The sequence below is a fragment of the Puma concolor genome, chromosome D4, assembly GCF_028749965.1.
Source record: "Puma concolor isolate L17-30 chromosome D4, mPumCon1.1.hap2, whole genome shotgun sequence".
Taxonomy (NCBI): Eukaryota; Metazoa; Chordata; class Mammalia; order Carnivora; family Felidae; genus Puma; species Puma concolor.
In genome coordinates, this window is record NC_141679.1 from 90,924,266 (window position 1) to 90,936,486 (window position 12,221).

At 51.1% G+C, this 12,221-nt stretch overlaps 1 protein-coding gene across 1 annotated transcript in view; it reads left to right on the forward strand.

Annotated features, from left to right (window-relative positions):
* CFAP77 (cilia and flagella associated protein 77) overlaps nt 1-12,221 on the forward strand; it is a 133,551-nt gene that overhangs the window by 522 nt on the left and 120,808 nt on the right. The window lies entirely within an intron of this gene.

Sequence of the window (12,221 nt, forward strand, 5' to 3'; positions counted from 1 at the left end):
TAAAGGGAGTGGTTGAGAAAGTTCCACAGGGTGGTCCCTGCCCAGCGCCTGACACCCAGTGAGCCCGCGGTGTTGGCCGCTGCTGTTTACCCGGGAGCCTGCCGGTGAACCCACAGGGTGACACACAGGGAACGCGCACCCAGACTGTGTCCTTACTCGCCACCTGCCGGGCTGCCGCCTCCCCCTTTCCCCTACACGCCTGGGCTGCCACAGTGCGGCGAGCGTTCTGTGTCTCCCCTGGAAGCATCACTTCACAAGTTAATTTTCACCCAATCATACTCTTCTTACCCAGAACTACAACCGTAGGAGAAAAGAGCGCGAAAATCTGCCCTGGGGGGGGGGACTCGCAGGCCGGAACGAGGGAGGGAGCTGCGGTTTCTAACCAGGTCGCCTCCCCTTTTATTGCACACCCCCTCAGTTCAGAGGTTTGGGGACTGGTGATCACCCAACGCTGGAGGGGCATCCTTGCCAGGGCCACAGGAAAAGTCGAGTTGAAGTTTGGCACCGGGGGGGGGGGGGGGGGGGGGGAGGGGGGGGGGAGCCGGTCAGGGAGCAAGTCTATCTCGCGCCACTGGAGGGCAGTGTGCTTTCAAAAATGAGCCTAGTTCCCGGGTGCCGGAAGTGGAAGGCGCAGGTGGTAACCATGGATTCAGTAACGTTGTACCTGAACGCCAGGAGCTCATTAGAGCCCAGAGGTTTTTGCTGTTGTTTTCTGCTTTTTGGTACGGGGAACCTGGGCTTTCTTAACCGCCGCGCTAGAATTAGCTGAGTTCACTGCCTCCTGCGAAAGCACTGACCCTCTCCTCTTGTGTTCCCCAATCTATTCTCGTGGGCCACCCCCCACCCTCTCGGGGGGCTTATGACACCGGCACCCTTACACTTAGTATGGACCCTTAGCACCCCCACCAAAGTGGAACAAGGTCCTTTACTTACCTCTCGGTGAGAAGAGCCACTCTCGGTGGACACATGGGGCTCACCATTCTGGGATCTAGGGGAGAATCAAGCCCTCCGCCTCTGATCAGCTGCTTGGGTGTTAGATCGCTGCTTTCACCCAGGCATGTACTAGTGGGCCAACCCCACTCTCCTTACATATAAAATAAACGGCATTATGAAGTTAGCAGTGTTCTCCACGGTGAATTAGGAGTGTGTGATGCCCACCCCAAGCTATATACGGTTGACCTTTGAACAATGCAAATCTGATCTTATGCCGGCCCAGTTATATGCAGATTTTAAAAAATCAACACAGTGCAGTACCATAAGTGCTTTTTTTCCTCTTCCTTATGATTCTGTTAATAACATTTTCCTTTCTCTAGTTTACTTTATTGTAAGAATACAGTACATAGCGGCGCCCGGGTGGCTCAGTCGGTTAAACGTCTGACTTCGGCTCAGGTCCTGATCTCCCAGTTTGTGGGTTCCAGCCCCGTATCCGGCTCTGTGCTCACAGCTCAGAGCCTGGAGCCCGCTTCGGATTCTGTGTCTCCCTCTCTCTCTGCCCCTCCCCTGCTCGTGCTCTGTCTCTCTCTGTCTCAAAAAGAAATAAAAACAATTTAAAAAAAAGAATACAGGGGCGCCTGGGTGGCGCAGTCGGTTAGGCGTCCGACTTCAGCCAGGTCACGGTCTCGCGGTACGTGAGTTCGAGCCCCGCGTCGGGCTCTGGGCTGATGGCTTGGAGCCTGGAGCCTGTTTCCGATTCTGTGTCTCCCTCTCTCTCTGCCCCTCCCCCGTTCATGCTCTGTCTCTCTCTGACCCAAAAATAAATAAAAAACGTTGAAAAAAAAATTAAAAAAAAAAAAAGAATACAGTATATAGTACGTATAACATGCAAAATATGTGTTAATTGACTGTGGGCTACAAAGCTTCTGCCCAACAGTAGGCTGTTAGTCGTTAGGTTTGGGGGGAGTCAGATGTTACAGTGGTCCCACCTGGCTGGCCCAGTCGGTAGAGTGTGCCACTCTTGATCTCATGGTCATGAGTTCAAGCCCCACCTTGGGTGTAGAGCTTACTTACAAAAAAGCTTTGGTGGAGCTTTTTTTTTTTTTTTTTAAATTTTTTTTTCAACGTTTTTATTTATTTTTGGGACAGAGAGAGACAGAGCATGAATGGGGGAGGGGCAGAGAGAGAGGGAGACACAGAATCGGAAACAGGCTCCAGGCTCCGAGCCATCAGCCCAGAGCCTGACGCGGGGCTCGAACTCCCGGACCGCGAGATCGTGACCTGGCTGAAGTCGGACGCTTAACCGACTGCGCCACCCAGGCGCCCCATCTTTGGTGGAGCTTTGACTGCTCGGGGGTCATCACCCCTAACCCTCTGGCTTGTCCAAGAGGCCACTGTATATGCACACACACACGTATACACACACATACCTATAGGTACATGTATCTAAACACATGTATTACACGTACGCGTTTATGTGTATATATATGCACATATGCACACATGCATATATGTGTATCATACATATGCACACCATATATATAATATACGCAGATGAGTAAAAATCCCCCCTCCTTCTTTTCCTTTTGCTCACCCCGTATATCAAGAAGGACAGTATTTTGGCCTCTGGATGGCACTAGCTGAACAGCTTCCACAACGAATCCGGTCACTGATTCCTTCCCGGACCTGAACTTCGGGGTTGGCAAATGTGCAGGAGATTACTGACCCACGGCTGGGTGTCCTGCCTTCAAGGCAGGAGAGGAAGGGCCGGACTGTCCTGGCCAGTGGTGACTCAGCCTGAGCGGCAGGGACGTCACTGGTGATCGTGCCCCGCTCTTCTCGGGTCAGGGACGGCTAGCCTTTTCTTCTTACTTTCCTCCCTCTGGTTCTTGATGGGCTATGAGCTACTTTCTTTAGCAGTTGAGATTGGGTCCACATTTCGATATTTGCCACCCTCTCCAAGATTTTCGACCAAAACCTGACCTAAGTAAAAGTTGCAGAGACCTTTGAGAGCAATGAGGAAACTTGACCATTACCTTTTCCAGGCCCCTCCTTACAAATGGGTACACTGGGGCCATCTGTGGTGGGCCCTCTGCCCAAGGTTCTGGCAGAGCCCGGGTTAGAATCTGTGTTCCCTGGCTCCCAGCCCAGCATTCTTTTACCACTCCAAACAGCTTCTTATATTTAAACAATATTTATTTATTTGAAAGGTTTATTTATTTTTGAGAGACTGTGAATCTGAAGCAGGCTCCCAAGCTCTGAGCTGTGAGCACAGAGCCCGACGCGGGGCTTGAACCCACGAACCATGAGATCACGACCTGAGCCGAAGTCGGACACTTAACCGACTGAGCCACCCAGGTGCCCCTGAACGGAATTTAAATTATGAAAAAACTTTGGGATTCTTGGCTTTAAAGCTAAGGAAACTGAAAGTATTCCAGACTATGCAGTCTTTAAAAACTATTTTTTAACATATGTTGCTGTGTTTTGAGGCTCGGCTTGTGGATTTCTTCTTGGCGGTATGCCAGAGTCACAGGCGCACGTTTCCGGACCCCCGCATGAGAGCGCACCTTCTTGTGTGTGACAGAGATGGGAGTGCCCTCTCCCAAGGTTGTCTTTAAGAGGATGAGTGCAATGGGAGTATATTTTGGTCTTATCTAAGTCAGAAGCTGAAGGTTGCATCTATATCGAAATATATATACCACCTTAGAAATAGTTGTTTATTCCACCATATTGGGGGGGGGGTTGTTGCTCAAATTGTTTTCTCCAGTGAATACGATCAGGATTTGTTTAATTTAAAATGCAGACACACTGCCTGAACAAACCCAACACTGCTATTTCACACCCATGGAATTTGCCAGGACGTATACGCATCAGTTATTCAAGAACATGTCTGCAAGATGCCGCAGTAACCAAGTGAAAAGTGAAAAAACGCAGACATCCAAGCAGGTATTTTATCTACAAATGCTCAACAACTACTTGCCTCATTTAAAATCAAGCCCACTGGTTATTAGTGGGACCGATTGAATCAACTGGGTGTTTTATGTGGCCACAAGAAAAGAGTTAAATATTTTCCATTAGAGAGGGCTTCTACTCTATTGTACAAAGTGACGTGCGGTTAGCCAGTCTTCCTTCAAATGTGACTCTCCGGGAGGAATAAAATTAAACAGAGAAAGAACCCAGCTTCTTTCTGCTTGATTCCCATTTCCCCCAGAATTCTGTGACTCAACATAGAATCCTGCTACAATAGCCTTCAAGGCTCCTTCACAGAACCTGTCAGGGTGCACCCTGCCTGCCATCGAAACTGAGCTGATATCCTGTCAATACAATTATAGGGAGAGACTGCTGGGTTTGCTCCACTGACAGCCTTGAATCTTCTGTCGCCCTGGAGAGGCAGGCAACGTACAGGGGTGGAATTTATTCAGTTGAGCACCCTTGGAAAGTGCAACTGATCATGGCACCCGATTTTTTCATAATTTATTACTGACTTTGTTTTTCTGTGGGGGTTTATGTCACAAATAAGAAGTGCATGCATTTGTAAAATAGAGTCATAAGATCACATCGTTTGGGGCTGGAGGGAGGCTTACAGACATCTAGTCCAATTTTTTTTTTTTTTTTTTTTTTTTGAGGATGTGAAGGCCCAGAGAGAGAAAGAGACTCATCCAAGGTGCCCTCTGACCTGGTCACAGAGGTGGGATGAGATTCGTGTCTCTGGACTTCCACCCCATGTCCTTTTGGCCACATTACACAATCAGTTAATTCACGGCAACCCAGACTGGTTACATCCACACTGCAGGCAGTCAACAATGGTCCGCCAACGAGCCTGATTCCAATAGCATTTTCCTCAAGATTCCTTCCCATGTGAGCTCTACTGATTTCTCAGGATTTGTGGCTAGCCAAGAAGTGTTTATTGAATGTTTACTAAGTGACCAGCACCATCCTAAACTGTCTTGAGGGGGCATAGAAACAGGTTCAGGACTCCACCCTTGCCCTGCCCACAAACCACAAGGAGAGTTAACTATTTAGCTGGGGAGGTGGAGTGTATATGTGTATATTGTACATGTTTGTATATACATATGTTGCATATATATATTGTATTTATGTGTATATATGTGCGTATGTATATATATGTATATACGTGTGCATTGCTTATATACATATTATTGCGCACACACACACACACACACACACACGCAGGCAAACACGTGCCTAATCGGATAAAGAAAGTCATGGAGTCCCTCCTTGTAACTTTCAAGTGAAAGGCACCAGCCAGGGGGTTCAGATTTAGGGCGAGGAAATGCTGAGCAGGACTCGGTGGGCTTAGTGAAGGAACAGACCTGGAGCTGGACCTTGAAGTGGGGGGAGTTACATTCTGATCAGGGGCAGACTAGGAAAAATTCAGCCCTCTGGGGCCAAATGATTTCACCTTCTTGAGATCCGAAGTGTTCAAAGGTTTCCACCCCAAGGGGAGTTCTGGTTTATGAGACCAGGCCCCGCTGCTAGCATCGTTATCGTTACCGTCACGAGGAAGCATTTGTTGAGAGCCAGTGTGTTCAAATTGGATGCTCTACAAAATTAGGCAACCACACCATGCCCACTAATGGCTTAACATCTCTAATAAATATTGATGCTGGTGAGCATAAATGCATACGCAAAGAAGGCAGGCAGACAAACACAGTTGTACAAATATCCCAGCGTGGGTCAGTCTTTTTATTACGTTTGAGTAAAATCGGAACATGTTGCGTTCGGCTTTATCTGTTGTAGGGAATGTACCTCTGATCGCTCAAATCCTTTTACATTCGATTAGGATGTAACAGGTGAAAATAAAACATTGGCGGGGATGGGGAGGGGGGGCGCTGAGAAATGAACTGCGCATCCTAACGGCCCCTCTCGGCTGGCCAGTAGGTAGGGTTCATTTCTCTAGGGTAAGCCGTGGGTTTCTGTCTCTCTTGGTCCTTTATACTTTCTTCTTTTTAAAAGCTTCCCCCCTCCCAGTGCCCACTGATACCGTTTGGTGGGCAGGAGTTGAGGCAGTGAGCCCGTCTATCTGCTCAAACCTGTGGGCTTTTCAGAAAGCCAGGCAAGTTCCTGCCTCCTAGGCTTTTCACCACGGCCTGGGGCAGCTGCCCTGAGGGAGGAGCCCACCTTCCTCTGTCCCTCTGGAAAAGGACTGCTTTGGTTCTAACACATTAATACAGATAGACTCTCGGAATCGGGGTTCCCTCAGGTTTGGACTCGGCCACCTTCTGGTTGCGTGGCCCTCAGAACCCTGCAGCACGGTGGGAAGGCCACTCCCCCGGGAAGAACTCTGAGTTCAGCAGTCGCTTCCGGGACCTTCCAGAACCTTCCAGGCTCAAGTGTTGTTCATTGTGTAATTAAGGCCGCTTCTCCTTTATTTGAAAGACACGTTCTTGAGTTACAGCTGGCGGACGCGATTTCAAATCCCTGTTTTCTATTGCAGTGGTTTTCAAGCTGTTCAGTGGCCTCTCAAAGCATGGGAGTCCCCATAAAAGGGCTGGGTCACACTCTTCTTAAGAAAAATGCATCTTTGGGGCGCCTGGGTGGCTCAGTTGGTTAAGCATCCGACTTCGGCTCAGGTCATGATCTCGCAGTTTGTGGGTTCGAGCCCCGCGTCGGGCTCTGTGCTGACAGCTCAGTGCCTGGAGCCTGCTTGGGATTCTGTGTCTCCCTCTCTCTCTGCCTCTCCCCTGCTTGCACTCCGTCTCTCAGAAATAATAAACGAATAAACTTAAAAAAAATAAAAGGAAATATATCTTCAACTGCTTAAGAAGTATAATTAAAAAACTGAAGGAACTCAGTGAAACGTGCTCTATGTGAAATGCTAACCCTGGAGACCACTCATCAGCTACTGAACTGACGAGTTTGGGGGGTATCAGTTCTATGTCTGTGCTGGAACGGTCGTCGATGTGTCACAGATAGGGAGGGATTATAACCAAGCACAGATCCTTCCGGACTCTCCAGCTGGGCAAATCCATTTGTGTAGGACGGTGTACGTAAGCACTCTGCCACGGCCCCTGGGAGCCGGGCTCTGCTCAGCCTCAGACCCATCAGCTGGGCCGTTGCTCCCGCTTCAGAACCTTCTGGCTGGTCAGGCAAAAACCAGCGAATGCACCAGTCATAATCACACCGCGGTTCGGTTGATTTTAGCGTACGTTGTAAACGTTGCGTGCTTCTCGTCCGGCTTTCGTCTTTGTTACAGAGAAAAAAAAAAAAGAAATGAGAGTACTTGTGGTCGTTGGTAACAATTCAGCTGTTGATGAAATTGCTCCTTGACTCTCCTTTCAAGCTCCTGAATCAGTGAGGACCGTTGAAACAATTCCAGGCCGCAGCTACTGTTGTCACACAACCACACGCCCGCACAAATGTAGTAACAGGCAGGGAGCCATACAACTAGCCTCCTCCTGGACAGGTAGACCAACAGAGCGGAGCAGACAGCAGGCTTTGGATCCAGGGAGATCCAAGGGGGAGCTCTGTCTCAGCCACTTTCTCGCTGTACCACCTGTGAGGTTCCTTACCTTTGAGCCTCCGTGTCCCGTCTGTGAAGCGGGTGATAGTAGGTGGCTCCTGGCCATGGGGGAGTCGTGAGGATTCAGCGAGATCATCAATCGCCCTTAAGTACAGTTGTAAATCTGAACTTATAAAATAAAGACGTAACGAGACAAACCCACCCCCCGGGCTGCTTTGTTCCCCCTTAGCGCTCTTGTTGAAAAAGAGTGGCGCCCACAGAGGGTGACTACACCTGTCGTGGTGAGAGTTTGGTACCGTACGTAATTGTCAAATCACTACGTTGTATGCCTGAAATCAATATAACGTTGTATGTCAGGGGCGCCTGGGTGGCTCAGTCGGTTAAGCGTCCGTCCGAGAGAGAGAAGGAGACACGGAATCCCAAGCAGGCTCCAGGCTCCGAGCCGTCAGCACAGAGCCCGACGCGGGGCTCGAACCCACGAACCGCGAGATCATGACCTAAGCCGAAGTCGGACGCTTCGCCAACTGAGCCACCCGGGTGCCCCTGGTTTGGTTTTTCTCAGCATGAACTCATGTGGGATTTCTTTTTTATTTAATGTTTTTTTTCAACGTTTATTTATTTTTGGGACAGAGAGAGACAGAGCATGAACGGGGGAGGGGCAGAGAGAGAGGGAGACACAGAATCGGAAACAGGCTCCAGGCTCTGAGCCATCAGCCCAGAGCCCGACGCGGGGCTCGAACTCACGGACCGCGAGATCGTGACCTGGCTGAAGTCGGACGCTTAACCGACTGCGCCACCCAGGCGCCCCATGTGGGATTTCTTTTTTTTCCAACGTTTATTTATTTTATTTTTGGGACAGAGAGAGACAGAGCATGAACGGGGGAGGGGCAGAGAGAGAGGGAGACACAGAATCGGAAACAGGCTCCAGGCTCTGAGCCATCAGCCCAGAGCCCGACGCGGGGCTCGAACTCCCGGACCGCGAGATCGTGACCTGGCTGAAGTCGGCCGCCCAACCGACTGCGCCACCCAGGCGCCCCCATGTGGGATTTCTAAAAATGTTTATTTCTTTATTTTGAGACAAAGAGCGAGCATGAGCAGGGGAGGGGCAGAGAGAGAGAGAGAGAGAGAGAGAGAGAGAGAGAGAGAGAGAATCCCAAGCAGGCTCCACACTTTCAGCACAAAGCCCAACTTGGGACTCGATCTGCGAACCGTGAGATCATGACCTGAGCTGCAATCAAGAGTCGGACACTTAACCCACTGAGCCACCCAGGCGCCTCAGAAGTCATGTGGGATTTTAAACGGGATGGATCTGGTACACCAGAAATCAAGCTCGTGGTGGGCCAGAGCCCCAGCATGGCCCCTACGCTCTCATTGTGGCACTAAGTTTAGCATTCTAGGGAAGCAAATACATGTGCTTTATAAAGAAATCAGCTGTATTTTTCCACCCAAGAATTTATAGGCACATCAGTGGTCGGTCAAGTAACGGACTCACGTGGGTCAATGAGCAGAAAGGTCACCACGCGTAGCACACGGAGTAGGGTGGAGCACGGCCGGCCAAAGGCATCGTGGAAAACACATAATGAGCCCAAAAGAAGGATTTTTGATCTTTTATACGAACCAAACAATACATATTTGGGAAACCAATGAGCCCAGAAGCGTACAAGATAAATTTCTTTGTGTGGATCAAAATCTCTTGTGTTTGTCCAGAGGGATGAAAGTAGAGATCTGGAAAGTCTTTGATTCCAGGGCCCGGTATTAGTGAAAGGCTACAGCTCGGCTAGATGGCCGGTCATTATGTCTAAGCTGCATCACAGTACCAGAGGAAAGGCCCTCGTGAGCTCGGATGCCACAGCACAAAACCCCTCCCCCCCACTGCCGGCAGTGGGGGCCCAAGGACGTGTTGAGAGGGGTGATCTCTTTTTATTTTTAGATTATTTATTATGAAAAAAAATTTTTTAAGCTTCCTTTGATTTTTTAAAAAAAATTTTTAATGTTTGAGACAGAGAGACAGAGAGAGACAGAGTGTGAGTGGGGGAGGGGCAGAGAGAGAGGGAGACACAGAATCCGAAGCAGGCTCCAGGCTCTGAGCTGTCAGCACAGAGCCCGATGCGGGGCTCGAACCCACGAACTGGGAGATCATGACCTGAGCTGAAGTCAGACACTTAATCAACTGAGCCACCCAGTCGCCCCCCCCCCCTTTTTTTTTAGATTTTATTGTTAAGTAATCTCTACACCCAATGTGAGGCTCGAACCCCCAACCCCAAGCTCAGGACTTGCTCGCCCCACGGACAGAGCCAGCCGGGCCCCCGGAGAGAGATCTTGAGGCTGTAACATTTCAATGAAGGGAATTAGAAAATCCGCTGGCAGCTTGGCCGCACAACGTTACTAGGAAGCAGTGAGTTTGTCTGTCTTGCCACGTTCAAGTGCCGCCTTGTCTTTTTTTTTTTTTTTAATTTTTTTTTTTCAACGTTTATTTATTTTTGGGACAGAGAGAGACAGAGCATGAACGGGGGAGGGGCAGAGAGAGAGGGAGACACAGAATCGGAAACAGGCTCCAGGCTCCGAGCCATCAGCCCAGAGCCCGACGCGGGGCTCGAACTCACGGACCGCGAGATCGTGACCTGGCTGAAGTCGGACGCTTAACCGACTGCGCCACCCAGGCGCCCCTAGTGCCGCCTTGTCTTAATGTCCCCGTTATGTACCACTGCCTTCATAGCACCCCTCTGCCCCCCGGCAGGTCTTTCAGAACAGAGCCATTGGCTTGCCTGCTTATGTGCTTATTTTGCAGTATGTATTTGAGACTGTTAATGGACCCATCAGTCCCTGAGCAAATACTTAGTAAGTCCCGGCAAGTGCACAAGCCACGGGTGGAAACACAGGTGGTTTAAGGATTCGTTTCCAAGAAGCTGGTCTGGATCAGGGGAGAGCCGGCCTCTGCAGGCTACCGCCAAGTCAAAGTTACTAAAGGCCAAGGAGAGGGGAGGAGGGGCCAGAGGGGCCATATTTCGGAGGGAAGGCAGGAGCGGTGTTGGAACGCCAGGGCAGCCTTCAGACCTCATGCACCTGGCCTGGGGCCGTGGCACGGGTCGGACGCCAGTGGGCGGTGGGGGAGGAGGGCCACCCGGAGGGGGGCTGGCCTGCGCAAAGGCACAGACAAGAGTCTGAGGTAGGCAAAGTGTCTTCGTTAAGAAGGAACAACTGTGCGATACTGTGGACGCTATCAGGACGGGAGCGGGACATACATGCATCCATTCATTCACTCACTGCTCGAATTAAGAGACACTTTTGAGGACCTGCGGCGCCCCCGGCCCAGAGCTGGGCACCCAGGACATGGGGTAAACTGACCTGGCTGTGGGCTTTGCCCTCAGCTTCTAATCTGATGAGCAGAAACTGCCATAGAAACAGACAGTGGAGGGGCGCCTGGGTGGTGCAGTCGGTTAAGCGTCCGACTTCAGCCAGGTCACGATCTCGCGCTCCGTGAGTTCGAGCCCCGCGTCGGGCTCTGGGCTGATGGCTCGGAGCCTGGAGCCTGTTTCCGATTCTGTGTCTCCCTCTCTCTCTGCCCCTCCCCCGTTCATGCTCTGTCTCTCTCTGTCCCAAAAATAAATAAAAAACGTTGAAAAAAAAATTAAAAAAAAAACAACAAAACAAAAAACAGACAGTGGAGTGGGACAGATGCACGGACGGGATCCTCGCTCAGGGCTGAGGGCAGCACCTGGCTGGGGGGGAGGCAAGGGAGCGCCTCCCAGGCCACAGGGCCTGACACAAGGATTGGGAAGTGTGTGTAGGGAGCTGGAGTGGGGGCGGTGGGGGGGGGGGTCACAGGTGGATCCAGGTGTTGTATGGTCTACAGCTTATGCAGTTTGGGGAACCCTCTGTAAGAAGCAGGTAAATGGGGCGCCTGGGTGGCTCAGTCGGTTAAGCGTCTGTCTTCGGCTCAGGTCACGATCTCATGGTTCGTGAGTTCGAGCCCCACTTCGGGCTCTGTGCTGACAGTGTGGAGCCTGCTTGGGATTCTCTGTCTCCCTCTCTCTCTCTCTCTGCCCCTCCCTGACTCACGCTCGCGCTGTCTCTCTCAAAATAAAAGTTAAAATAAACAGATAAATAATGTTGGAAATTAAGTCCAAAGCCTTGGAAGGGGCCACGTGCAAGGAAGCTTCATTAGGTTCAGGGTGAATCCGCTTTGACTGGGGGAGAGCAAGCGTTCTAGGAAGAGGGATGGCATGTTGGAGGGGCCCACGGCGGGGTGGGGGGGGGGATGCAATGGTGACCAGATCTGAGCGTCCTCGGGTCCCTGCCAGGTTACATGTCATTTGTTCGCGCATTTGTTCATTCTCTAAGCATCTCACACTTCTCCTGGACCAGGCCCCAGCACCACAGGGACCAATGCTCTTGATGCCCAGGTGTCCTGCATGCTCTTGGTGACCCTGAAACCTTGGGAGAATCTAGGCCTCGGGTCCTGCACACCCAAGTGGGTTTCCCGAGAATTACCCTAAGCCAACCTTCCATTTGCTTATTCGACCACCTGCAGAATGTTTGTGGAGGGGCTGTTAGGTGCCAGTCCGGCCTTGAGGGGGCCGTGAGAACCTCAGGGGCCAAAGTAAGTGGAAATAAACGGCACAGAGAACAGATCTCTGGCTGAGAGGCAGGCCCCCAAATCAACAGTGGGGTCAAGGCGCCAGCGCTGATGGGGACACATCAGGGGTGAGCCCCGCTGGGGGTGCTGTGGTTCTCCTGGGGGAAGCCGTGGGCGCCCTCTGCTGTGGAAGCTGCTGGAAAGGCCCCATCGACGCGCCCCCTGCCA